The 27,236-nt window shown below is 41.4% G+C and overlaps 2 long non-coding RNA genes across 2 annotated transcripts in view; one reads left to right on the top strand and one right to left on the bottom strand.

The window, feature by feature from the left end:
• LOC136790427 (uncharacterized) overlaps window positions 1–27,236 on the top strand; it is a 276,363-nt gene that overhangs the window by 189,310 nt on the left and 59,817 nt on the right. The window contains exons 6-13 of the long non-coding RNA XR_010830321.1: window positions 211–326; window positions 1,715–1,864; window positions 2,518–7,466; window positions 7,617–7,703; window positions 11,202–11,277; window positions 11,821–12,199; window positions 17,976–18,057; window positions 20,529–20,786. This is a non-coding gene — a long non-coding RNA (uncharacterized lncRNA). The remainder of the gene's footprint in view (window positions 1–210; window positions 327–1,714; window positions 1,865–2,517; window positions 7,467–7,616; window positions 7,704–11,201; window positions 11,278–11,820; window positions 12,200–17,975; window positions 18,058–20,528; window positions 20,787–27,236) is intronic.
• The window catches only part of LOC136790428 (uncharacterized), a 33,578-nt gene continuing 31,379 nt past the window's right edge, over window positions 25,038–27,236 (bottom strand). Inside the window, exon 3 of the long non-coding RNA XR_010830322.1 lies at window positions 25,038–26,444. This is a non-coding gene — a long non-coding RNA (uncharacterized lncRNA). The remainder of the gene's footprint in view (window positions 26,445–27,236) is intronic.

Here is a 27,236-nt window from a genome sequence, read left to right as displayed (position 1 = left end):
TATCTTTTATGATCCTAGTGTAGTATTGCTCCTCTTCATTCAGTGTCTGGATGAGGATTCTGCAGCGTTGGTTATTATGTCAGGCATGTGTTTTAAAACGTTAAGTACCTTGATTGTCTCTCACATAGCTAGTGCTGTCAGCAGTTTGCACAGTGCTTTTATGTGTCTTTTTTTTTTTTTTCCTCCCTGCGATACCTGTGTTCGGTGTAGAACTGATTCTGTTTCTGAAGCAATTCATTAAACATCTCCAGTGCTCCACTTCCGTGAAGAGGTCAATTTGTTCCTTCTGCCTAGTGATGCAAAACTCTGGGCTTCAGTTGGTAAAGGCAAGTATTAGATGCATTTCTTGCGGTTTAACTTACGCTTTCCTTCACCCTATCTTCTCTTGCAATCCCCTCCTTTAACACACGCATTTATTATTCATGAAATGTGGAGAGTGATGCTGCTGTATCAGTCTAGGACAGGTGCGGTTCGGTAGTCTGGCACGCATACAGCTATCTGCTTGCTCTCTTCTGGAGGAGACATTTTTCACAGGGCAGAAATAAGCTGTTTCTTTCTCCTAGACTCCTTTGTTTTTCTTACAAGGTACCAGTGTTGTGGTGGGTCTTTACATGCCTGTATGATGAGTTTCCTGGAGCACAACCAACACAAAGGTGATTCCTAACGAGGCTCATGCACAGGCTGCTGGATAGCCACAGTGTCCTCTCTGAGGTGGCCTCTCTGGTAATTAAAAGCAGGACTCTGGAAAGAAGCCCTGTCCACAAAACCATTTTGATTAGGTTCTTACCTTGCATCATAGTTTCAAGTGTGGATGCATCCATAAATCTTTAGGTACGTAGTACTCTCTGTATGCTATACAATAGTTGCAATAGTTCTTGTTGCTTTCTTTACCCCCCCCCCCTTTTTTTTTTTTAATCTAGATATTTCTAATATGGAAATTGATCTGGATCACATCTGCACATGCTAGGCTGGTTGGATGTGGACCAAACGTAAACTTTGCCTTGATCTTGTGGGGGTCCTAGATAATTTTTTTTTTTAATTTTTATTTTTTTTTTCAATTTTTCCGCATAATTCTTACCATCGTTTTGGGGACTACTTTAGTTTTCCCATTGTAGCTAGGAATACAGATCATGGTGTTTGCCTAGTCTACCAGTTCTGGAGGGAGCACACTGCTTCCTGCTGGAATAAAAACTGGTAGAGCTTCATAAAGTTATCCAGATGCTCTTGGTCAGTATTAAATGAGTAGACTGGGGACCTGTCTGTTCTGGGGACCTGAACAGATCCTGAAATAACTGGGACTATTAGAATATCAGGTGTATTAATTAAACTATCATCCCAAGGAGTTGATATTTCCTCTGAACAGTGATTTATTTATTTTTTAATTGAACTGTAGTATTGTTTATTTCAGTAGTTACAGGTTTTTCTGAAAGGGTTTTTATTTAATATAAGTGAAGAAACATAATTTTCTGGGGCTATATTTTTCATGTGTTATAGCTTCTGTTTGGAAAATCTTCTCCCCCCCTCCCCCCCCCTTTTTTTTTAGATCAAGTCAGTCTGAATTTAAGAAAAAAAAAATGATTGCAAAGAGTACCTAGAAAACATAAATCATTGGGGGCTTCAGGGATAACAGAATCTCAGGGCTAGTAGCTTGTGAAAACTTTGCAGTTACTTACCTCCTGATGCAATGGTATTTTCTTTTTTTCTGCTATCATAGAAAAGATCTGCAGAAGTATGTACTTGGATCACTGAAAATGTGCAGTTCTCAAGGATGCTGACCAACTCATTATTCTTTGTTCTGATCCAGCTGAAATATTTTCAGCCTATGGTTCATTTCCAAACAAACAAAACCAAAAAAGCCTGAACAGTAAGTGATGCCTCACATTTCCTGTTGAAAAAGATTTCAAAAGCTCATAAAATGTCTCCAGCCCGTACAATATATCACGTCATATTAATTTATAGTAGTCAATGAACAGTCGGAAATGGTGGAGGAGAGAGATGGAGAGCCTATAATATTCAGCTTTATTCAGAACTGTATATCAGTGTGTTTTTTTTTCTTTACACACAGATCAGCCACAGCATCTCTTCTTCCTTGCTTCAGAAAAAATAAAAAGAAAGGAAGTAAGAAAGAAGGAAAGAAGGAAAGAAAGAAAATCCACATATTTGTATTATTTTATGTTCTCCAAGTAGCAAGTTCCCTCTGCCAACTATCTGTGGGTGTGCAGCCCTTCCTCGGGAACATGCTGTATCTTCTGAGTTCCTGTGTTTGCGATATCACAGTGCTTTTGCTCTGCAGAGCCATGAATGGGGCCATTATGAGGGACCGTTAGATGATTAAGATTCTGAGAGGGGTAGGCTGCTAAAAGCGTGTTTAGTGAGGAAATTACAAGGCCAATAAAATAAAATGTCTTTGCAAGTTCCGACTGTATTCTTTTTGCTGTGGATCTAATTTTTCAAGGTCTGTCTGGATCACATTGAGGTTTTCTTTCATGCCCTTTTTTTTTTTTCTCTCCACAACAGGAGTTGAGTCTAGAGTCTAAGTCCAAGTTAATGAAGCTGCCTCAAAGTCAAGGAGGGAGAGAATAAACCACAGCTCTGAGGCACAGACCACTGGAGATTCCTCTTTCAAAACCTGCCTGTGCCGCTCACTGGAGTTATTCGATTTGGGAACAAGATAAGAATTCACAACATCTGATTTGTAGAAATAACCCAGAGGAGGGAAAAACAGCCAGAAATACTAATTTGAGATATCATTTTCATCTGTCAGTTTCCTAATAGTCTTTCTGAGCACTAATAGCATTAACCAAATATAAGGCTCAGACTTTGGGGAGGTTGTGCACTGACTGACAAATGCATTTCCAAATAGCCCACAGTTCAGCAGTTCTTATTCTGTCAATACTCCATGACCAGGGAAGGTTTGGAGCATAATTCTCTCCCAGTTATTCATCTTCTCTCTTTCTCTTTTTCTTCCCCCCGAGTAAGAAATACACCTGGCAATTCATTGCTGATTTCCCAGGAGTGTTATTCATGCCAGTTTATTTATGTATTTATTATTCAAGTGCAAACTTACGAAGTTCTTTGTGGTAATCTGCAAATCAAACTGATGGAGGCAGAAGGCTGGCCTTTAAAGCAAGTGCTGTAGAGGCAAAGGCAGGCATCGTGGCTGCCGATGCACTGCGGCACGGGATTGTGAGGAGCAATTCATCCTGCCTGAGGCCCAGGCCCAGGCCCTGGCTACAGCTGGTAGACACGGGTAGTCACCATGCTTAAATTAAGCAAGCTCTCTGCTATAAGTGCTTAATTTTGGCAAAGCAACAGCTTCTGCTGTTGACTGCACAGGTGTCATCTTCATTCTTGAGTGTTGGTAACATATCGTTTGCAAGAAATGGGTATATATTTATGCCTAACTCCTTCACACACTCAGAATTTGGGCTTCAAATTTACAACGATTAAAGTCAAGGTGCAGTGCGCAAGAGCAGAGCCTTTGTGCCATTTATCCACTGCTTGTTTGGGGTGATGGTGCAGCCAGGAATTTTGGTGCAGCCCTTGATGTTGACCCCCTACAACTGAGGAGGACAACCCAAGGAAGGTTTGTGGGGTGGGTTTCTGTCCTGCGGGTAATGGCGTGGGGGGAGATGTCTGTTCCTCAGGCTGGACACATGACGAGTGTTGCCTCCAGTGACTGTATTCATGCTCTTTCTCCAAAACAAAAGATACTGCTCCACCTTCAAAGGTTTGGAGACACGTATCATCTGGTCCAGCTTAACTGCAGCAGTTACACGACGTTTTGTTGGTAGGGCTGTCCAGCCTGCCTGTGGCTTTATGGCTAACTCTTCCACACACTCGAAATTTAAACTTCAAGTTTTGTGTGGATTAAAGTCATTTATTAGGGTTGTGTTTTCATATTTTTCTCAGGAATTTGTTCTGCATGCCTTCACAAGGACTTAATTGCCTTCAATAGGCTATTAAGTACAACTGTATCCTAGCATGTTAGTATCATAATTTATTATGTTAAATTGTCAGAACTACAACTAGGAGAAATCTATACTGAAGTTGTTAAGAAAAGGGCAAATTCAGCTTGGAATGTGGTCAACTGCAAAATAAAAAGCATTTCTTATATAGCACTTGTTTCTAAGCTCCTTTCTTCCTATTCCTGACTTTTTCTCCACTATTTCTGATAATTTAGACACAATCTTGTTACACAGTCCTTTGTTAATGTTTGAAAAACCTACACAAACGAGGTTCATTGATTACACAGAGGAAGAAGTAAAAATCCTATCAAATGCTTAAAGAAAGTGAATCAAATGTATTGTCATTTTTCTTTATTGACTTAGTATCGTTCCCTTTCACAATGAAGGATAAAAATGTGAGTTTGAAATTGTTGTGTCCCTTTACATGGTATATTGGTTTTCATGTGGTAGGAATCTCAGGGGGAATATAGTGATTTATGCTGGCAGAAGTTCTAGTTGCTTATTTGAATGCCATCCTGTGATGGTACCTTAGTAGAGACATAATGTTTCTATGTTTTTCATGTGACTGTGTGTCATTTGCAAAGCTCAAATGTCATTGCCGCTTAGGGAAAGGTTACTGGTGAGAAATGTTTGAACTTTAAATGGATTCTTAATTTTGAATAGGATCCTTTTTATTTATTTATTTATATTTTATTTTGGGTTGAGCAACAAATTTAGATTCAAACACCTCCAAAACTTGAGAGGATTCAAATTTGGATCTAAACCAAAAGGTATGACTCAAATCTATGTCTAATATAAGGATAATTCAGTGTGTAAAGAGTGCGTGCACACACACACACATATGTTGATACAAATGTATTTTTTCTCACTTCAGGATGGTATTGAAAGTAGTGACTTATTCCACTTTCACCAGAATTTCATCAGAGTTGAGTACTTCTCATAAAAAAGAATTGAAGGAAAGAAGTTTAAAAATAATTTCTTGAGTAGCTAAAGAAGTTACTGATGGAAAAAATCAAAGTAATCAACTGATTTTTTTGGGGGGAAAATATGTTTCATTTACTAGAAGATTTTTAATTGTCCATTAGTCCCTTACCATTGTTCTGTATGGATTTCAGGACAAGATTTTGATTTGAAAAGGGATGTAATAAAAAGGAGAACCCTTCTTATGTGGCTAATGCAATGTAAATCATTTAAATGTTGGAAGCGTGAAGCTGTGATTGGAAGGGGAAGGATGTTGAGTGGGCTGTATGGCAAAGCAGGGAATCAAAATGTGGAAATGAAGTAGACATAGAATCATTCTGGTTCTTTTGGAGAAAATCACTGTCTGATTTTTGGTTTTGCAGTAACAAAGACTGGGTGGCCTGGATGCGAATCCTGTCTTACCGGCAAATCCAGTGTTCAGGATTGTTTGCATAACCAATTCCAGCTTTGGCTCACTTCTGTTCTGAATAAGCACTTAAGCAGTTTGGGTATTTTTCAGTTCCCTGTGGGCTGGCAGAGGAAAGATATGCAACACAGAGGACTGAGCGACGTGATCTGTTTAACTTCTGTTAGTCTATATGTTACCCTAAAGGTGGTAAAGTGAAGCCAGCCTCATTCCCATTGCTGACCAGCATGCCAGGCAGAACACCTTTGGAGTACTCCTTTCACGGGGAGAAAATGTTCAGTGCTTCAAGCACCCAACCCTTCCGCTGCCGCCTTTACCCTTCCAAAATATCTGCAGAAGTTTTGAGTAGCTTAGAAACAGATTAGAGCTGTCACCTGAAAACTGAGAGCACTCCGAACCTAGTGTGGGTTCCAGCTTGAGGGGGCCTGTAGCTGATACAGGAGGGACTGCGGTGGCAGCCAAGCATTTCAAACCTCCCCAGACCCTCTGCTATACTCTGCGAGTGGGTGCTAATGCTCTGCTGCACCTCAGAATCTCCCTACAAAAGTCCCCAAATGTATAGTTAGCGCCCAAAATCACTCCAGCTAGTGCATCTGACTTTCATCAGCAGGTTTGTGGCCATGATTTATTTATTTTTCTTCCATCTGGATGTGATTTTAGAGCATGACAGAAGCCTGAAATGGAGACAAACAACCTTCAGATTCATTTTCTCTCACACTCATGGACACGTGAAAGCTTATATAAAAAAAATAATTGACCACAGTGGAAAGGTACAGTGTTTATCCTTTTAAAAAGGCAGATATTTGGTTAATGCTAGCACTTCAGAGGCCCAGACAAGGTTGCATCCCCCCGATGAGAGTAGCCTGCAAGCACAAGGTATGAGACGGCTCCTGCCCCCAGGAATTTGCCTTCTCCACACTTAACCTGCATGAAAGGAGGGTATTGTGGCTGCAGAATGCACAGGGCTGACCAGAAAGCTGGGAGTAGACCCTGGATCTCCATCCTGATACCCTGCATGGTGAGCTGCGCTCTGGTTGCTTACTTCCTTACTGCAGCAGCACATCAATTGGATACACGGGTAGGGATTAGGTCCCCACTGCACCTAATGCTTCCTGAGCACAGAGGAGGAACCAAACCCAGCCATGAAAAGCTCGGTAGTTGCAGCTGCTTAATTGATGGGGTTATTTTAAATCCAGTCAGTTAAATTGCCGCGGACACCCTTTATTATAGCCTAGACAATTTTATTTCAAGTTGGCTTTAATCAATTAGGAATTGATTTTAGCTAAGTCGGCATAAGAACATCTGATCTGGTTTAACAAAATTGGTTTTAGAGAATTGAAATGGGTGTAAATTCAGCATGGGCCTAAGGAAGATTTTCTCCCTTCGCCTGCTAATGACGAGGTAGAGAAGAACTCAGTAAAACAGCAAGCGAGGTGCAAGCATGGGGCTGGCTGACTGCCCTGCCCAGGCTGCAGCTCCCCCAGCCACCGAGGCAGCAGCACGGCATGGTCTTGCTCCATGTGTTTTTAATGACCTTGTTTTCCACTAGGCCGGTGTTTTAAAGAGGTCCCCAAAGATGGCTGAGTTGGCAGGAGGTGGAGAGCAAGAAGGAGCTCTGCTTTTTGGTGGGGTACTATCTTGTTAAAATGGGAATGCCCTGGGAACTGAGCGTTATCATTAAAGGGGTTTTAGATGTGGCCCATCTCTAATGCTATCTCACCTTCAGGGCTACTAAACATTTGCAAAATGTTTATTCTGTTATTCTTTCATGTGTCTTTACTTCCAACTTTTGACGTTTTTTCTTCTCAAAAGGTTATTTTGATATTTTAGCCATACTACAAACGTGGTGCTATGTTAAAAACAACAACAACAAACTCCTGTTACCTTCAATTTGCTGTTGTTGTTTTTATCATGATCATTATGAGTTCTCATGTGGGATCTCTTTATCACAGAATGGTGAAATTTTTCATTTCTGTTCTCGTAAATGGGAAGAACAAAGCTGCTGCAATCAAGGACCTGCTACTTCTGGTACTCTTGGAAGAAAAAAGCAGGATTTCTACCTAGGACTTGTTTACTCTGTGCCAGAGCTGTTCCCAAGCTTGATTTCTTCTGTAGGTACAAGTAGTGTTAATGAGGTGTTAATGTGTATGTAGGCGATGCAGTCATAGATTTGCCTTTGATCAGTCGGTGTTCTTTCTTTCTCTCTCTCTCTTTTTTTTTTTTTTTTTCTTTTAACCTCGAAAATCTGTTTGCACCATGAGAGCCTGTTGACTTAACAGAAATTTCTCCAGGAGCTGAAAGAAACTCTGAAAACAATGTGAAGTGAAACTCCCACCGACTGCAATGGGGTCAGTATTGTTCCTTTGATTATAATTGTTTGAAGAGCAAAAACATATTCCCAAGGGTTTGCCTACATGCAGTTTCTGAACTGCTTTAAATATAGGCTTGAAACTAGTATACTAAAAGCACTATGTAGGCCCTAGTACAATGCAGTTGTATTATGAGCAGGATGTTTATGGCAATGTAGCCCATTTCCACAAACGTAGAGGAGCTCACAGTGCCTCCCTAGTTGTATCAGTACCATAACCTTGACTTTAAATTTGCACCCTTAAGGAGCTAACTTGGCAGAAAGACTGTGTGTTAGGCTTGGGTTTCTTGGCTTGTAATTATTAACACACGTGAAAAATGAAAACCGGGCATTTAAAGTGAAAAAGCTCCAGAAAGTAGAAAAATAATGCTTTCATCTTGCTGATGCGAGCTTCCTTATCATGTTGCTTTTGTTATCACTTTTGCTTACTCTTGCTGACATAAAGCAGCATTGCCTCATATTTATCTGAGTCACACGAAAAAACAATCAGTGTCTATGTACGTGTGCGGGACATTTATAAAGCAAAACCACACAAAGGTGTTCTGCTTAATGCTCATGTCTCATTCCCAGCACTCCCCAGGCATTTCTATATGACCTTGATGCCTGGAACAATTTTGTTTTTGAGGGGATGGTTGTGTGGGTTTCTCAGGGGATCCCATTTGCTATGGTTGTGCCTAAAAATCTACCAAGAAGAGGCTCCATCTTCCCAGACACTGTGCAAGCAAGCCAGCAGGCAGGTCCTGCCCTCTGCACTGCAACCCTCATGTTGTGCCTGGCCTGGCCACGCACAGCAGTGGGTAGACATCAAGCACACATCTGGAGATAGCAGGGAGGTAGCAGCAATCAGCGTGATGGCGCTGAGGCTTGGGGAGGGCTGGATGTGGGAGGCTTCCTTAGGAGAAGCAAAGTTGAAATGGAAAAGGAGGGAAAAAGAAGTGAGAAAGAGGAGCAGGGGAAGACAGAAGCTCAGCAAAAAACAGTGCAGGAGCCTGGAGGATGGAGCACACCAGCACAACTTGACAACTCAGTCAAAACTGTGAAAGAAGCTCCAGAAGCAGCTCCTGGTGCTGTTGGTTCTCTAGCTTTGCCTCCGGCATGGGGTCTCGTTCTTGTTGCAGTCTTCCCCCCACAGGCAACATGACAGGAAAAAGAATAAGGGCTGAATCACAGAGAAGGGATTTCAGTTAACCAAGTTAGGATCCCCTTCCAAGTTGTACTTTAGATAATGCCTGTCTCACTGTCTTCTAACTACAGAAATTAACCTCACCAGACTTAGGTCAACCTTTGGAAGTACTCTCTGCACCCTCCTCTTCTTCCCCCTCCACTCCTGGGGTGAATTAGGAGAGAGGAAGAAGAAGTGTCTCACTGCATAAGGTTATGCCCAAGGATTGCAGAGGTGGAGAACAGCTGGGAGACCGGGCCCCAGTCTGCAGGGTCAACAGGTTTCTGCCTTGTCTGAATCTGATGACCTGAGTTTTAATTCTTTTTTTTTTTTTTAATTTGGAAATACATGCAAACTCCTGAAGTAGGAAAGGGAGATTTTAAAGGTACTAGCAAAGAAGAAGCATAATGAGCTATGCAACTCTTTGTATAATGCTTGTTTACGAGCATTATAAATTACAGCATTGTCTGGGTTTGTTAACTAAGCTTGGGTGAGCCTGCCATGGCAGGGGTGGGCACCTCACAAGGTAAGACTGGTAGCCCTGGAAGCATTTTCTGTTTGCAGTGAGTAGCTCCAGTAACAGCTGCTATACAATGCCTCATCTTCTATTTCTTCCTCTCCCACCGCAGGCTTCTCTCTTGTTTGTTGTTCTAGTTTGGGCTTGATGTGCTTTCCCATTTCTTCTACTTTCTTTTAGTATGTTTTGACTTTTTTTTTTTTTAACTCCTGCTTCCCCTTTCCCCTCCCCATATTGAAGTTGCTGCTGACAAGAGGTGCCAGCCTATTTAACAGCTGCCTGGAGATGAGCACTTGGAGGATACAGACAGCAGGTGCAGCATGGGTGGCAGTGTCGGATGCCAGCCGAGACACTGTTGGTGCACGGAGCACCTCCTCTCCTCAGCCTCCGTGTTCGTTTGCCCCCTTGGCTGGGCCGCCAAGAGCATGTCATGGATGATGCTTATTTTTGGAGTGGGGACCAAATGCTTCGGAGCTGAATGTATTCCATATGTTTTCACACCTGAAAGCTTTTTGAGGAGAGATCTGAGATGTTTCCTTTTATGCGCATACATTGAACTTTCTTTGCCTGGCTTTAGATTTTTATTTTTTTTAAACACATATGCTGATTGCTTCCAATGTGTGCTTATAGAAACTGGAGACATTTGCATTCATAGTATAGGAGATGATGGGGACTTGACAGATACTTGATTTGAGTTGGCTTGTTATTTCTAGATCTGGCTTATTGCAGCCACAGTGCCTACTGCTGTATCTCTATTGATTGAAGACAGACATCCTGAGGGATAACTTTGTCTTCCCTTTCATTTAAAAAGGAAATAAAGGCTTGTCTCCAGCTCTGCTACTTGTGAAGACAGAAACAAATATGTAATGCAGACTGTTTGGTAAGATTGAAAGAGTTTCACTGAGCTCTAAAAAGTGGTCATTTGTTCACCCTGTCTTCTGTCCTTCTCTGACGTGCCCTTGCCGCCCACGACCCTAGTGTCCAGAGGTGTGCTGGGAAGGCTGTGGAAAAACAAGTGCTTGGCACTGCCTGTGTTAAGCTAGTGAGGATGTCTGAAGAGAAACTGAAGGATAACCAATCCAAATTCAGAGCTTTGCCAGTTCCAAAGCAAAAAGGCACCCAACCTTCTCCTTATTTGTGTCCAATCAGGCAAAGTCTACTTGAGCCCTGGGTTCAATACCTTTGGGATAGTTTCCTTGGGCTGTAGCCCAAATAGCTGGTTTCTGTTTGCATCTCTAGAGCTCCAGCATCCCTGAAAGTTTCTCTGCCCAAACATTGTTCCTAGCAGAGAAAGGCCCTGATTGTGTCTAATTGTCCAAATGGAGGAGAGAGAAAGGGTGGACATGGGTATCTGTTGGCACAAAAGAGCTTGCCTTTTGTTACTACAGGAAGTGAAGCAAAGACTCAGTTCCAGTCCTTCAGCATTGCCTCTCTTGCCTGAAGCACTGGGACTGCTCTGGCTTCCCTTAAGGCACTGCTGGGTTTGACTGCCCTGAAAATGACCATGGCTTGTACAGGTAAAATCGGGCAAAATTAAAACTCTCTAGAGTGGGTAACAGCGGCAGTGCAAGGCTTGCAGCAGGACACTTGGCACAGGCTAGTAGCCCAGGAATTTACCTCCAGCCTCTCTGTTTTACCTGGCCTAAGCTTCTGGGGGACCTCTGCTATCAATACCCTTGTATCCTCACTTAAAGAAAGCATGGCTGGATTCTCAAAGTCATAGAGGACTCCTACAAATGCAGGCCTTTCCTTCCTGGGATGTGAAGACACTCTTTATATTTTGTACCTCATTCCTGCAGCTCGTAGAAGTAAAAACAAGGCTAGGAGAAATGGCAAACATCACGCTTCAAGCCTGAAAGTTCTGCGGTTGCCAAGGTACAAATCTCTTTGAAGTAACGTGCTTACTATGTTTCATTTAGCGAATTGATCTGATGGCTTACATTTCTATGAAGCCACTGCTTCGCTTGCTCATAGTTCCTCTCTCTCCCTCCCTCCCAGCCCCCAGAACATAGACCTGTCTAAGCAAGCTACCCCCTACGCTGGAAGGAGACCTCTGCTCGTTCCTGCAAAATGAGGGAAAATAAAAATCCTTGCTGAGCAGCAGCAAAAGAGCAAGGTTGCTGCCTGGAATTGCATCAGGAGCTCTGTGCTTATTAGGCCCTGTAACTGCTACAGCAGAGAAACAAGTCACTGAGCCTGTTCAAAAGCCTACAGATTCTTTCTTGCATTAAGTTAATTAGTGAGAACTGAAAAAATCAGCAAATGCGTGAAAGAAAAGGATTAGGTATCTCATATCTTAGTAGCTCAGTGGAATTGCAAGGAAAAGGGATCCTACTCATCACTGATAAGAAATAAGTCTTTTATTCTGGCTTTGGTTTTGAGCAAAATTCATCACGATTTTTACTTTTTTTTTTGCAGACAGAGAACGTTTAGTTGCTGAGGCAAATGTGATAACAACTAAACCAGAGAAACTTGTGCGACCAGGTATTGTGTGGACACCGTCTCATCTGAACCATTTGGGTGTACTTCTGGCTGAGAAGCACCATCCTCTAATTCCTTCCTGCACTTATTCCAGCGTGAGAATATAGGGAGAAGAAAACCCACAAATGAACACACTCACTCCTCCCCAGCACTTAGCAGCACCAGGACAACAAGACAAACAGATGGAAGCCAATGCATCATCCACATGAAATCCCACCCTTTGTGAAAACATGCCAGCTGAAGAAGGGACAGGATTCTTATTGGTGTTCTTTGCTGTGGATAACAAATGTGACTTTTCTTGGCTTAAAGTTAACTAGTGAGTGCTTTGCTTTTTTCCCCTCCTTTGGGTGTATGTTGTCTTGGCCAGGTGATCTCTGAAACCTGGGATGTGAAAAATTGAGACTTTCCAGGGAAAGCTCCAAATGCCCCTGGTGTAAACTTCGCTTCCACATAATCTTGCTTTCCTGTTGTGTCCTACGGGCAGGGTTGAATTTTGACCAAAAAGACTAGCAGTTCCTTACCAGCCTCTTGACCTATATTTTATATGGACAGGATGCATTTCCATCCAGAGCTGCAGTGGCAGGTTTTCCTCGCCTTGCTGATAGACTTCATGTCATGATGCACAAAACTTACTTTCGGTGGGTATTGGGACCCTTCTCCCCTCTGAGCATTTCAGTTGTGACATTTGGAAGTATTACTTGGGAAGTCTCTCACCATCTGGGCCTCCAGCAGGCTCAGCACCTGCACCACTGATGTTCCCTGGCCTCTCCCAGCAGCGAGCCATCGCTCCCCTGCAGCTGTCCCCTCCAGGCTCTCTTCCTCAGCCTGTCAGCAGCTTCTCCGACAGCAGCCGGGTTAGTGGATCCTGGCCAGTCCTTTTTCCCAACCTATAAATGTGATGGCAGCTTTCTCCACTTGCAGTTAATGCTTGGTTTCCATCCCTTGCTATGAAGCGAGGAATGCTCCTGCAGTGTTTGCAGAGGCTCAGATTTACCTGTACATCTCACCAGCCTGCTTATTGGTAAGAAATCATCACTTCTCATCTGCAAAACCCACAAGCCAAGAGTTTCTTCAGCCTGAGCTTTGAGGGGACTGCTTATAGCTGCTTCCTTCCCTTCTCAGCCACAGTGCAGGCTCACTGGGCCCATGCCAAAGGCTCTTACCCTCAGCTTCAGTACCTGCTCTGATGTGCTCTGTGTCTCCATCAGCAGCAAGCAGTCTGTTGAACAACTCTCTTCCTATGCTTCATCCTCTGTGGGGTCAGGAGCAAGTGAGGGTGACTAGGAGGAGGCCATCCTGCTGGGTCCACTCCCAGACAACTCCGAAAGTGAGGGGCTGATCTCTCCACACAGCTAACGGTGAGGCTGGATCTATCCCCCAATCTACATCTACACACACGCAGGCTGGTGCTAGCCTCAGCAGCCTGCTAGGACTTTAACTTGTTGTGGTAGCTCCCTGATCTCATTGAGCTCTGAAGGGCTTGTTATCCACCCCTTAATAAAGCTGGGGATCGTTTGGCAGCTTTTACTTCCTGGGCTCCTGAGATTTGGGAACAAGGGCCCAAGCAGAAAGAGCTAAAAGACTAAAAATGTATAAAGCTTTATGCAAACACATGTGTATGTCTATATATACACGTGTGTACAAAGCTTTAAATATATATATGTATAGCTACTGAGGAAATCTTTGAATAGATCACTCAGAAAGCATCCAGATTTTAATACCACAGTAGAAAGCTGGATCAGCTCTACTGAAGCTAATGGAACAATGAATCAGATTAACGTCCCAATTTAATCAAGTTAAGAAGGATGGTTATATAAAGTCCAGCATTTCAAAGTGGGCAATGTTTCTTTAAGTCTGTGAAACGTTGCTGTTTAAAAATGTGCTGCAAAATTTCTTTTCTAGCTGGTAAGAACCACTACTAGAGAGTTTAGTAACACGAATGGTATTTTTGGAAATAACTTTATACTTTAACTAAAGTAATATGTTGCTAGAAGACAGAGAATATGGAATGAATATTGGATTTCTCTCTTCAAGTTTTATGGTTAAGTATCATATGCTGAAAGGGTGGACAAACTATGGGAGTTCTAAATACCGCCAGCGATTCCATCTAGCTAGTCAGTTTATGTAAAATCATTGACCTTGATCTGAGGATAGACCTCTTTAACACAATCAATACAGGTGCAATCAGATAAGAACATTCTACTGTTTTATTAAAGTGCATCTAATTCAAAACTCAATAACTCTCACAAATCCTTAATCAGAGAAGACATCCTGGGAGGTATTTAGGTGAGTGATCTTATAACTCTTGCTCTCTCCTTGTTAGGATGGCATTTTACAAATAGACATGTCTGTTTCCTCTTTACCCTCTCTGCCATAATTCTTTCAGTGTACAGTTGTGTTGATTATCATGCATTTATCAAGTCTTTTTCCCCTTTCATTTATTTAGAGAGATTGAGTCAAGTGACTGCTTCAGCTTACCTCTTCCCCCAGTGTCACTGTGCGCCAGCATATAAATGCAAATGTGGCTCCCGTACTGGCACACTGAGCCCTATGTTCCAGTCCGTGGCTTAGATGTGTTACCCTATAGGGGGTGCAGCATTAATGCATGCTGTCGAACTCGGGGTGGCCTGGGATAATGAAAGAAAGCAGTCCATGTGCAGCATTATGTGTATCTTAAGTAGAATGAAAGCCAAGGGCAATGACTGAATTTTTAGAAATGATTTTAAATCAAAATGATACATACTGAATAAGACAAAATAAGCACATGGTAGAGAGCTCCAAGAGCACTGCTTACAGTGAGGTAATTATTATTCTTTCCAGGTGATCCTCAGCATGTTCCTTGATAATGCAAAATAAATTGTAATTTGGAGCAGTTGAGCTGAGGGTTGTTTTTAAGTTCACATACAGCAGACTGAGGGCATTAGCTCTTTTAATGTAAGTGAAATAGCTGTACAGACTTAGCTAGACCCCTGGCTCTCATCATTATACAAAACAGCATTTAGCCAGTCTATGAAATAAAATTGGGGAAAAAAATAAAATATGCTTTTAACTATATACAGCACAGAGAGGCTTAAGTGGCTGCAGGACCACATGAGTCTCCTTAACACATCTCTGGTCACAAGAGAGGAGGTCTGAATGCTGGCTCTTCATAGGCACAAGTCTTTTACTTGTGATTCTGCTACTTTTACTACTATAGGAAGTGAGTCTGCCCACCAGATGCAGGAATATCTCTGTCCACTGGTAGGAACAGGACAGTGTCCTTTCTGTGAAGGGCAGTGAACTGTAATCAGCTAAAGCAGTCTCATGTCTCAGTTCTGTACATCCTGAGATCCATCCAGGACACTGCTCTGCTCTGCTCTGGGAGCTGTTTTCCTTGGCACATAAGGCTTTTTATGGTGAGCCCAAACGTTTAGCAAGCCCATTGACTCAAGACCAGTTTGTTTGGAAAAACTGTCTGCACACAGTACACCTTTGAATTCATCTAGACTTTAAAGTGTCTGATACAGTTAGAGAAAAAACTCTTTAGGTCAGAGCCCTAAAAACCTGTGTGCAGGGAACATGAGGTGAATCGGAGGAAAAGAAGTGTCTCTGGTATGCTGAAATGAAAAGATAAGCATGTAGCCAAGACACATGAAAAAAACACTGCCTCTTAGACTGTGAAAGCTGTAGTTAGGCAACTTTTGGAAATCGGTTCATTTTCAACAGCTAAGATAAGAAGCTTTAAGCCAGAAAAAAAAATCAAATAATAAACTGGATGCAATTTTGTTATTTAACTATAAGAACAAGTAGCCGACCGCTATGCAAAATATGCAGAAAGACAGTGACTTTGTCAGCCAGATCAGGCCTGGGGAGATCACTCTGAAGGAGAAATGAATGTGATGCTTTCATCAAGCAGGGACTATTGACCTCAACAGAAGTGTTACTTGAAAGGTGGTGACCTGAGCTAGATAGCTGTGGTGTGCTGCTTGAGGTTTTCTAGAGAGGAGGTGAATAAGGAGTGTGGCCTGGGCCAGCTTCTTCTGTTGTAAGGAGAGAGGTTGAGGGTGAGAAATGGGGAAGAACAGAGACCCAGGGAGCCTTCCTGAAGCAAGTTTGGTGCTGCTGCTGCAGTGGCTGAAGGAAACAAAAGAAAAAGGTTGATTCTTCTTGCCCAGCCAACACAGTAATCATCGTCATCACACGCATTCTGTCCTTCCTTTCTGCTTGAACCAACACCATGAATTTCCAGGGCTCTGGTGTAGGCAAAGCAGGACTGTTTCTGGCGACCTGTTAATCTAGACAGCTGCTTGCTTGGCTTGTGCTTGTCCATAGCCTCCACATCCAGGAGCATGCTTGCTGCATGCTGTGAGGATGATGCAGTGATTCTGGAGGTACTGCCAGGTACTCTCCAATATAGCACGGTGCTGTGTTGTCTTAGCTTGCGTCCTGAGGTCAGCGAAGTGTTAGCACCGTGTTGTGCAAGACCTAGTCACTCTATCAATAGCACCATCTTCTCCAAAAGGCCAAGCTGATTTTTCAGATTTCATATGATGGCTTGAATTAAAGGCCTGATGAAAGTGGGTTATTTTTTGTTGTTGTTTTGGTTTGGTTTTGAAATTACTCAGCAGAGTTAATTAAACTCAAATATCTCTTTAAAACACTATTTCAAAATAAGATGTGCTTGATAGTGGAATGGCCAAATGTAAAGCCATGCTAAGTACCTTGGCCTTTGCAACAAAAGACTTTGCTGATTCAAGCCATTACTTAAAAGCAAGGACTTTCGCTGCTTCTGCAACGCTGCAGTCTCCCAATAACTACTATAGCTGGCCTTATTGCTCTTCTTCCACAAGGCAAAAATAATACCCCCTTTTTATTTTGCAATCAGAAGAGATATCCTATCATCCTACCAAGGTGTTCTTGTATGTTGCTTCTTTAATAAATTCAGCCCCCGTCAGTAGTGGAACAAAAATAAAATTAAAAATAATTTCTGCAGACTTCTGGGTGCTGAGTTTGCAGTTCAAAAGCAGCCTCTTTTGCGGGGAGGGTGAGAAGTTGGTTTGTGGATATACACAACTCTTTAGATGAAGAGGTGAAAGAGAAAATACTGTTTACTAATGCTAATGGGAGAAAGAACAGTGAGCGAGAGAGAGAAAAGCATTCCAGATGCTGCATTATGTCCACAATGATATGTAACAGTTCCATATTAATCTAATAAAGCCATGGGCTGTGAGTAAGTTTTGTGCTTTTGCCAGACGGGTTTGGCTCTGAAGGATTCCCACACCCGGTGGAAAATAAGGATACAAGAGATCTAATTAAAAACGGGAGCTTGAGATGCACAACAAGACTTTAAACTCTTCTTGTATTTAATGGAATTTGCTGTGGTGCTAAAATAGTATTCCCCCCTGTCATTCTGACATGAAAAACATTAGTGAATATTTGATTTTACTGTGGAACAAATTATGGTAATAATGAGTCTTTGATAGGAAAAAAAAAAAAGTGTTCGAACTGGTACAGACTCATTTAAAATGTGCATGTTAAAAATAGAGCAGATACACAAAATGTTGTCTGATGCTTCATCAACAGACTGTTATTTTATGAGATGCCTGCCCTTTCAATGTAGTGCTTGACACTTAACATTTGCCTGTCTCAACCCCACTCTTATTGCAAACTCCATTCTTCTCTATATAATTTGGGCATTGGCAATGTATGAACAGTCAGGTTTCAGCTCCTACTCAGCAATTCAAAACTTCAAGGTCAGATGTCAGTGGGCAGAAAATCTTCCCTATCTTTGCAACTGATTCTCAGAATTAGACTTTATGGTATGAGCCAATGACCACATCCAGGGAAACAATATGTATACCCAGGAAACCGTTATTGCTGGATTTGTTGAACATATTTATTTTAATTTGTACTAATTTTCATGATGATGGTTGAACAACAGGCAAGAAAGCAAGAAAGAGACTTTGGAGATGGATTTGCGTAGAAGGATTTTTATTTTTATTTTTTTATATAAAGAGGTTAGCAATACACCCATTGCTAAAGTGGATGATGTTACCTTAAGTACTATAAAAATACAGATGTCTCCTGGTATCTTTTTGTTTTTAATGTTGCAGCAATTTTAGAAATGCTGATGAAGAAACAGTTTCACTTTCTATTTGAGGATGAAGAGTCACAAACTCCCCAAATTCAGCTCTGGTAAGGAAAGTCTTCATGACCTTCAGCAAATCCTTCAACTTCACTTTCACTTATTCCTTGGTAAAATGAAAATAACACTGGGCTTGCAAGACTTATTAATGGGGAAGATTCAATGAAGATAGGAGGCCCCGTGGACCACACTGAGATCAATAGAAAAACTGTCAGAGACCCCAGTCTTCCCAGGTTTCATGGGAAGAACCTACAGGAGGAATGTGCAGAGCTGATGTCTGGGCTGTATGCGTTGTTCCTGCCTTGGCACTCTATTTTCAGCAGATATTGCCCACTTTTCAGACTTCCCTGGCCTGTTTGTGTGTTTGTAAATGGGACTTGAAGGAGGTGTGTGTGGCATGGGGGTGAGCTACTTTTTGCTCTCATAAACTCCTCTTCATCATAATTCCCACTGTGTTGGCCTTTGTCAGAGGACACCTTCAGAAAACTCCAGGGTGAACTTGGCTCAGCCTTTACAAATGTCAGCACAGAAAATACCACTATGTGTCTTTTGCTGGTTATGAATGAAGATTCCCTGAAGGTCATAGCTCAAAAACAAAGAATAGCTGGGTATTTCATCAGCAGGGGAGAACGATTTTGTTTTTTCTGTCTTTAAAAATTGAAAGTGTGTGTGTGTGTGTTCTATAGCTTGGGTCACGTTATGTTAAACAGAAATGTAGGTATTACAGCAGGGTTACAGTTGTTCTGAAGATATTTTTTAAGACTAGTTTTACTCTAATTTTTGAGCCCGTGATTGCTTTCAATATCAGTAAGTTAATGACAAATGAATGTGAATGATGAATGTCAAATGGAAGATCTTTTCATTATATCTGGATTGGCTTAGTTTTATAAAGCATCTTAAAAAATAAAAGTCTAACAGGGTATAAGCATGCATTCCTTTTCTGAGGGTGCATCATATAAACCCTTTGCACTCTATTGACTGATTAAATGAAAAAGGGCTGGGCCAGAGAAGATCTGAAATGGATTTTTGTCACTGAGCAAGCCTATTAAAATCACTCTATTTCACACAGCCAGCAGCATGATGTTTAAAGTGAATTTTGTTGGGAGCGTGGGTCATAGTGGGGCAGGCTTGCCAGCTTATGCAGCACACAACCATAAGCTAAGGAAAACAATAAATGTGAACTGTCAGAAGATCTTATGAAGAATTTGCACAAGATCTTCCTCTTATATAGGACAGAGAAAGGAAACACCTCACAATCAAAGGTTCCACTATCTTCATGGTTAGCTGCTGTCCCAGCCAAAAATGTAGGACACGTTTAATATGATCTTGCTGTATAATGTAATCAGACTGTCTGAGGGATATCTTATGCTACTCTGATAGTCAACAATCAAGTGTGGTCAAGGACAGTCAAATTGTTTTATTGCACATAACTTGGCAAAGGCTAAGGAAAAACGTGTATGAATTTAATGGCTCAAAGCTTTTATTACTTACCCAATAGGTGATTTTTAAAATGTACTTCCTTGCCTTCATGTCAAATGCAAAGTGAAATGGATGGCTTTAAAAATCATTAGTTGGAGAGAGAGGGAGAAAGAAGAGCATTCCTCTGATGTCAGCCTGCAAATTGCTCTAAAGAGGAACTGAAGGCCAACAGAGAAAGTCCTAGAAGCCTCAGGAGAGCTGTAAAGAGTGACACTACAGGACACATATCAATCCGTGTCCAACAGCCCTGAGATTAAAGGACAGGCCCATGGAAATGTTAGTAACTGCACAACTGGAGAAAAGACTTTCGCCTATAAGGCTGCAAGCTCTTTAACAGGGTGTTGAGAGAAATCTTGTTTAGATAACCATGCTGTAGAGGTACTCTAGATTTTCTGCCTGTCTCATTTAATCTCCCATAATGGAGAGAATTCCACAGAAACAACTCAGGAAACAAAGGATTTTGCATGATTCATCTATAAGAATGAGAACAAATATTTTATTTAGAGGAGATATAACAGGTTTGGGGAAATGCACTCCCATTCTATGGAATGGAAGTCGTTTTCCAAAATCATCAAAGGTTTATTAAAAAGGGTGTAAGAATTAAGTCAGAATTAATTTTTGTTTCAATTACAAAGCCCAGGATACAATGCTTATAAAGTTAAACTTTAACAAATGATTTAATATGTATTATAATTCTGCTAGTGTAATAAAAATAGGAATAATGTTGAAATTAAAATTTAGAAATAATGATTTATTGACCACTGTCCTGCACCTCTGAAGCATTTACAAATATTCCACTTTATGTATGTCACATAGTCATGCCGGGAATGGCCTGAAAATTCTTTTGATAATCCACAGGAACATCTACAGGTTTATTTTGTTCATTTGAGATGTTAATAAGTGTGAACGGCAAGAGTACAGCCACACAGAATGATTTAAATGGGAGGCTATGACTGGTATGATGCAATTCATGCACTACTGCCACACAGTCTCTTGTCAACTGTGAACAACTAAAACTTGATTTTAATTTCTATTGCAAAAGGTCACAGAGCTGGTGCCCAGCCTAAGAGAAGAGTTGCCATTGACTCAGTGTGAGTTGAAAAGACAGAGCTCCATCAGGTGGAACGTGATCTGTGGAAACAACCTTGCTTTTCCAAAGGTGGTCTGATGTTCAAACACTAACTCCAACCCACTGTGTCTTGCAAAACTTCACAAGGTCATGCTGAGGAGCAGAAAGGCTTTAAATGAATCCTGCACAGAATTTTATGGAAGTGACCACCGTCTTCAGAATGTGCATGAGGTAGGTCACCTCACTTCTGTCAGCGATTTGTCCTGGAGGCATACTGAAAACAGGCAGGAACACTGGAGAGTAAATTGTACTCTAATGATTGTTTTTTTATATATTTTTTGCTGGTTTGTCTATGAATTTTATCTTGAGCTTGACATTTTTCATATGGTTGTCATAAATTTACACCATACAGTTAAAGTTCTTTGAGGAGTTAAAATTTAAGGCAGGATAGAAATATTTTAAAGGACTTTATAACGACACATTAGAACCATAGCAAATCCCTGGATAGCCTAAATGGACAGAAACATTCTAGAGTACAAATGAGTTAGAGACTAATTCATAGTAGCTTGTAAAGGCTTGGGGAATTCTTTATGTTAGAAATGGCATTACAGCAGGAACAATCTGTTGGATGAGAGAAACATTCTCTCTTAGCCTCTCGTCATTCCCTGGAATGAGTGTTTATGGGTGGAAATCTGTCTTGATTCATTGTTCCCTCTGTTGCAGACTTTTTATTGTCAAAGAGGTTGGAGAAGGTGAAGGATATCCCTCTGTCTACCACAAGCCTTGGAGAACATGTCATGTGGCATAAAAAGAACCAAGAAAGAGAAGGGTTTACATTTAGAATATATTAGACTAAAAATAACTAAGTAGCTGGCTATGGAAAGAGGGTTCAGGATTCCTTTTCAGCTGTGAAAAGTGAACAAAATATCCCATTGTAATTAGAACTAGGAAAGCATGCTATATGTGCTATAGTTGAAATGAAATCAAGACGCAGATTTACAACTTCAGTGGAGAGAACAACTTATAGTAAATGGGGTATTGTTAAATCCATGCTCAAGTAACCAAAAAAGAGCTTCTATAAGGTGTTGTTGCCAGAGAATCTTCAATTTTCCTTCCATCACCAGTGATTTCTAAAAGAACAGCAGAAAGACAGCAGTTTCAGGGAACATGCAGATGCCTCCTCTTCCTACAAGTAATCAGCAAAGGTTGGAAGTGGTATTTCCCCTGGGGAATCATCACTTTTTTTTATGTCTGTAGAACTCTCTGAAATAGCCCTTACCTCTTCCAGGATTTTCTTGGATTGAGAGGCTCCAGGCTGAGAAAGCCCTTGTTCTTTGCATGCTTGACACATTGGGATTGTTTCACTTTTGTGGTGGGTTTGTCTCGGCAAACAGAACTCCCACCCAGCTGCTCATTCACAACCCCTCCTCAGCAGTGCAGGTGAGCAAATAGGATGGCAAAGCTCATGGGTTGAGATAAAGACAAGGACATTGCTTACAAGTTACTGTTGCAAGTGAAACAGATTTGACTTGGGAAAAATTAATTTATTGCCAATAGATTCTGGTAGTGAAACACAAAGATAATTAAAACAACATCTTTCCTCCACTTCTGCCAGGCCCAGCTTCACTCCTTCACTCCAGAATCTTCCACTAACCCTACTCTGAGTGCCATGGGGGGGACGGGGCAGCTATGATCAGAGAATAGAAGTTTAGAATTTTTTCTCTCCTGATCTGTCTCTCTTATACTTTTCCCCTGCTCCAGTGTGGGCTCTTCTCACACGCTCCAGTTTCTTCAGGAACATCTGCTCCGCCATGGAGCACCACCTCCTCCTCTGACCTTGGTATTCCCTCCACCGTTTCTCACTCCTTTTTATTCCCTCCTCCTCTCTCTCTGGTGTTTTTACTCTCTCTTAGATGCATTTTCACAGACATTCCACCAGCATTGCAGGTGGGCTCAGCTGTGTCCTGTAGTGGGTCCACTGGAGATGGCTGCGTCCAGCATGGGGCAGCCCCTGGTCTCTTTTCACAGAAGCCACCCCAGCAGCACTCCCCACTGTCAAAACCTTGCCATGTACGCCCAACACAACTTTTCTAACAATAAAGTGAGGCAAATGTTTGACTGTGTGCTTTGACCAGTAAGCTTTGGAAAAACAGGTATTTTGGCTCACTGCACGGAGACTGCAAAGATTCTTTATGATAAATTGGAAAACCTTTTGGCCCTTTTAACTAAGTCCATTTAATTTATATTCCTGTTCAATTCAAAGCACGTACCCATTCATGCAGCCTGCACCCTGGATCCAACCACGTTGTATGAGAGCTTTTGTTTGTTCTGGAGCCCTGGGGACTGGGGCAGAGGGCACATAGCTGGGCTTTTTGGCACTCCTGTCCAAAAGCACTCCCTGATTTTCCTCCTGAAAGAAATGCAGAGCTTTTTCTTGAAAACAGTGTTGCACAAGCACCCTTGGGTGATAATTATAGCTTCCGGATGAATATCACATTCTGAGCGCTAATGACCCAACCAGATGGTGCTGGTCCCCTCCTATCGGTGGGAGAACAACCAGCAGGCAGCTGGTGAAAGAGCTGCTGGGAGGTGAGCATAGGAGCTCCTGCCTCAGCGTTTTCTTTGTGAAGATTAAAGGTGCAAGTGTGTCAATCATCAGTCTGAAAAGGCTGTCAGAGTTCAGTATTTTTAGCTCTTTAGCAGATTATCTCTTTTATTTTTAGAGGTAACAATAGTTCCTGGGTTAAGAGGGAGACAAAAGCCTCATTAGTTTTGGAATTTCAAATGAACTCAGTAAGGCACTGAGGAGATTTTTTTTCCATAGGAACCTGAAAAGTTGCTTAAAGGATGCTGTGAAAAACAAGGGAAGGCCTCCTGCTTAAGGGTCTCTGTGCTAATGATATACAAATATAAGCTGCCTCAGCCTGCCACGTAGCATCCTGGGAGTGTGCTCTTCCCCAGCCAGTGCAACAGCAGCCCCTCTCTGCCGAGGGTGGAGGTGGTTTCAGAGACCACAGTGGTTCCGAGATGGAGGATTAGAAAAGTCAGGTAGTCCTGTTGAATCCCATGTTTATGGAGAAGTTGAATTCATGGGCTACGACTGCAAGGCCTTATGCTGTCTGGACAGACTACCCCTCACCAAAAGCTCATGTAGCTTAGAGAACCGAAGTGGAGTTGCAGGAGTTCTGCTTCTCGTGGCCTGCAGGACTGTCCCTGCAGGCAACAGCATGGTCTCAAGCACTTTCACATGTCCCACTCACAAGACAAAAAAATGCAAATATATTTCTAGTTTGCTCAGAATCAAAGCTAAATATAAAGGGGTAGGAATTTTTTGTTGTAATTTTCTTCCTTTTTCCCCAGTCAAGACCTTGTTAAAGCGATGTCAACTCCTAGTTCTCCAGCACTCCTTCAGCTCTGTTTTTCCTGGTTGTGTCTGTCAGATTATTATTATTATTGTTATTTTTTTTCTCCAGGATATGATAAACGGATACACTTTCTAGCAGACAGTCTATATTAGGAGACTGTGTCTTGACTGTGATTGTGTTTGGCAACTGGGGGGTCACTTTTTCTTTGAAGTGAAAGCTTTTGTGTTGAAGCTCTCTATACTTTCAATGAAGCTCATTATAGCTGTTTGAAACTCATCCAGCAGACCCTGAATATACCAATGAAACAAATGTTGCTCCAAGTGAGAGCACTTGGGACAGACAGGATCAGGCACCTTGACCTTGGAATCCACTTGGGAATTTTGCATTCCCATGTGGCATTTTGCCCTATTTCATCCTGCCCTTCCTGTCACAGGAAAGCTTTTTGCAGGAACTCCGTCTTCTGGTTTTCCATTGCTGTATTCCTGCTGAAATTTTCCTCCTTTGCACTTTCTGTAAATGTGCAAAACGGAAAGAAAGGAAGGATGAAAAAGTATATTGGAATCATACTGAGCACATTTCTTTTGAAAGTCTAATTTATAAAAATGAGTACATATAATTTTGCAATTATAAATATGTGAAATAAATGCATTAGTTAAGAAGTTATGCTTTCAAAAGTGCTAATTACTAACCAAACGCATTTTACGGTGTTTTAATGAGCACTTTTTCATATCATATTAATATCCATTAGCTATACTCATACTAGTAATGCTAATAATGTGCAAAGCCATTAGTTAGCTACAAAGTCAATAATGGATGATAGTGATTCAAGCCTGCGCTACACTAAAAGATTCTTACTTTGCTTGGTACAGCGGGACAGTTAAGCTGGACTTTCTCCTGGCTATTCTGTGTGAAGTTGTTCACTAGGGTCACCTGGGCGACTCCGGTCCATTGTGGAGGACCTGTGAATCAAAACACGCATACCGCTCCACCTCTGTCTTCTAGACAGCAGAAGTTGTCTACAAAGACAATTACCCTACTGAGGAGGGTTCTGGACATTTCTGTTCCTGGACCCTATCTCAAATGCCTTCCAAACTCCTTCATTATTAAATTCTTATTAAGAAGTTTCAGCAACATTTCCTAACTGAGATTTTAATAAACTGAGGATTTTAATAAATAAAAACATAGCAACTGTGGTGTTTCCTAACTGAGGTGTTTTTAAAGGTAACTCTGCTATATTTCTTCTGATATGTTATCTGAATGGATATTCAGACAGATTATCCTGATTTTTTGTCCTTTGAAAACATTTGCTGTTATTTTGCCAAATACATCTATAAGATATAATCATTGCTTGGATGGTGGATTGAACAAGAAGTGATTATGTGGAGAAATTCCAGCTGAAGTTGCACTACAACTTACAGCCACATTATATTGCTTGCTTTAGAAAAACATTTATAAGCTTATTTGCAAGTAAAATATTTTATTATACTAATATCAGGAACATTTTATGGTACTAGTAAAATGTGTACATTGTTTTAGAGACTGTTCCTAGATTGTAAAACTAACCATATATCTTGTAAATCAACAGAGAGAAGAAGCCTTAGTGGTTGTCTGAGATATTAAGCATACAGATTTTAATAATAGTGTGTTCCTGTTTAATTTTTAATTTATTTAACTACAACGTTTATTCTAACTTAAGGCCTACAAAATGCAAACACAGAAAACTTCTCCAAGAACTTTAATACAGCAGACATACATTTAACTCCCTGCACAGTATCTTCCATTTGCGTTATTGTCTTTTGCAGGGTGTTAGCTTTTGGAAATAAAATGCTCTTGGCTCTAAAAATGAACTCTCAGTCCACGTGTTCATGAAATGGATTAAGCTCACTGTAGTGCTGATTCACTGTAATTAGATGTAAGATTGATGCATACAGAAGAAACTGTTCCATGTATCTCATCCATCTCTGGTACCAACTCTTCAATCTCTTTACCAGCTTTGATTTTTCCCTAGCAAACCAATGCATACCTACTGCACAGGTGAGATTTTCTTTCAGTGAAAGATCAAGATGGGATGAGCAAAGTGGAAAGGACAGATTAAAATCTCTTAACTTGATGAAAGCAACGGTAGGAAAGGATTTAGCTCCAAACTTGGGTGATGTCTTCTTATTCTTCCAGCAGAGAAAACCCACCATCAACAGGAAAATGGGGAAGATGAGAACAGCCTGTGCTGTATCCTCTATGGCCAAAGGTAGTGGTAGGTCTAGCATCTAAAGATGGTCATGTGTAGTTGTTCATCTCCCCTCAGGTAGATTTAAAGCTGCTGGGAAGGTACTCTGCCCCATGCCTTGTTGCCTTTGATGCCAGCATAGGGGAGCTCCTGACACTCTGATTTCCCTTTCAGGTGTCAAAGTAATGCTGTTCCTGTGAAGCCGATGCTCTTGCTCTTCTCCCTGTTCCAGGCCATGATGTGAGGGCTGACTGATTCTGGGACTTCCACTGAGAGTGGGGATTTGGGGCCAGGAGTGTCCTTAAGAAAGATAAAAACATTATGCAGCACAATTAGGGAGTCAAAGCCCGCTATAGATCTGCAGATGCTTGAGGCGTGAATCCTTACCAAAGTGAACTAAATCAGAAGTAACTCCATTACAGCAAGCAGATTAGAAACTGTGTGAAGGAGATCAGAAGCAGGCCCCATGTGGGAAAACACAAAGCACTTTAGATAATTGTGTGGAGAGCAGGGAACAGAAAAAAGTAATATCCTGCCTGACAGAAATCTTGATAACCTGGAAAACTAGGTGAAAGCTGGGAATGTAAACATCCTGTCTTGGGGAAAAAAATAATAATAAAAAAAAAAGTATATATATATATAAAATCTAGAGCAACAAAAAACATACAGGAAAACAAACAATCTCTTGACATTTATGAAAGGCTTGATCTCCTAATGAAATTAAAGACTGAATAAAACTTAGCATATCTGAATCATGCTTGCAGGGACCCCCTGGGGAAGGAAGACAACTCCGAAAGCAGCATAAAAGCAATCCTCCCCATGGTGCACGAGGGGGGCATTCCAGGCTTTGAAAGCTGAACTGGAGGAGCCACCTAGAAGGACAATAACAACTTTTTATTCCTTCCTGTCATGTCAGTGATCTAGATTCACAGGAAAAAAAATATTCCTGAAAAGTGCTCCTATAGAAGAAGGACCAATGGCATTAATCTCATATAGATCAAGGGAATGATTCAGAAACACAAGGCAAGTATCGTGGGGTTTAGATTCTAGAAACAAATTCTTCTCTGAGAAAAAGACACTCAAACTGGGCTT

This window comes from Anser cygnoides, chromosome 3, assembly GCF_040182565.1.
Source record: "Anser cygnoides isolate HZ-2024a breed goose chromosome 3, Taihu_goose_T2T_genome, whole genome shotgun sequence".
Taxonomy (NCBI): Eukaryota; Metazoa; Chordata; class Aves; order Anseriformes; family Anatidae; genus Anser; species Anser cygnoides.
The sequence above is the reverse complement of the archived record's forward strand: the minus strand, read 5'-3'. Positions and strand labels throughout refer to the sequence as shown.